Source organism: Asparagus officinalis, chromosome 2, assembly GCF_001876935.1.
Source record: "Asparagus officinalis chromosome 2, Aspof.V1, whole genome shotgun sequence".
Taxonomy (NCBI): Eukaryota; Viridiplantae; Streptophyta; class Magnoliopsida; order Asparagales; family Asparagaceae; genus Asparagus; species Asparagus officinalis.
Window position 1 is genome coordinate 4,174,560 of NC_033795.1, and position 847 is coordinate 4,175,406.

Sequence of the window (847 nt, forward strand, 5' to 3'; positions counted from 1 at the left end):
TGTAACTTCCATCATCAGTGTTCGATGGAGACTCAACTATCCATTGTGATTTTTAGACAGCCTACAAGTTCCTCCATATTGCTCTATATATATGTGTGTGCAACAAAATGAAGAAGGTAATTATTCATAATCATGTGTTTAGCGTGGGAAAACATTGCGAATTAAGCATTACGCATGAAAGTCATGCTAAGTCAAACAATTTTTTATCATGAAATCCACACCCTTATTAATTATATTATTGAAAAATTATCGCATAATTTATTATTGGAGAATTTTAAAAGTAAATTCGACATTCTCAAGAGATATTGATTAGTTTAGAGAAAATTGTTGCTCAAAATGTTTTTTATATATCAAAAAAATGATTGAAATAAATATAGAATTATATCTTGATAATCAACATGATACATCTATCCTCAAAACGCTTTTAACCTTTTATTGTTTTCTTTATTTTCTCTTTTTCTTTCTTAGGAGTTGGTCAGTATTGCGTGCTCAAAACAACACGGGCCAAAATATTGTGATGTTTATTTAAAAGAAATTTGATCATTTCAAAAAAATTAAAGATTTAAAGCTTAGCACAAATTATATAAAAGCACATTTATCTACACTTTGTTTGGCCTCTCATCTAATTATTTCAATAAAAAATCACTAAATATGACTATTAATAAAACAATCACAAAATTTGTTCTTTAGAATAGAGATGTATATAGGCACCTAAGAATGGTTAGATGACAGCTCATTCAAACTCTCTTTTGCTCAAATATCTGCAATTGGTCAAAGATTCTAAACAAAACCTAAAGTTTAAAATCTACTCCTTTATACTTAAAAGAGAATCCAAAGAGTCGTCGTT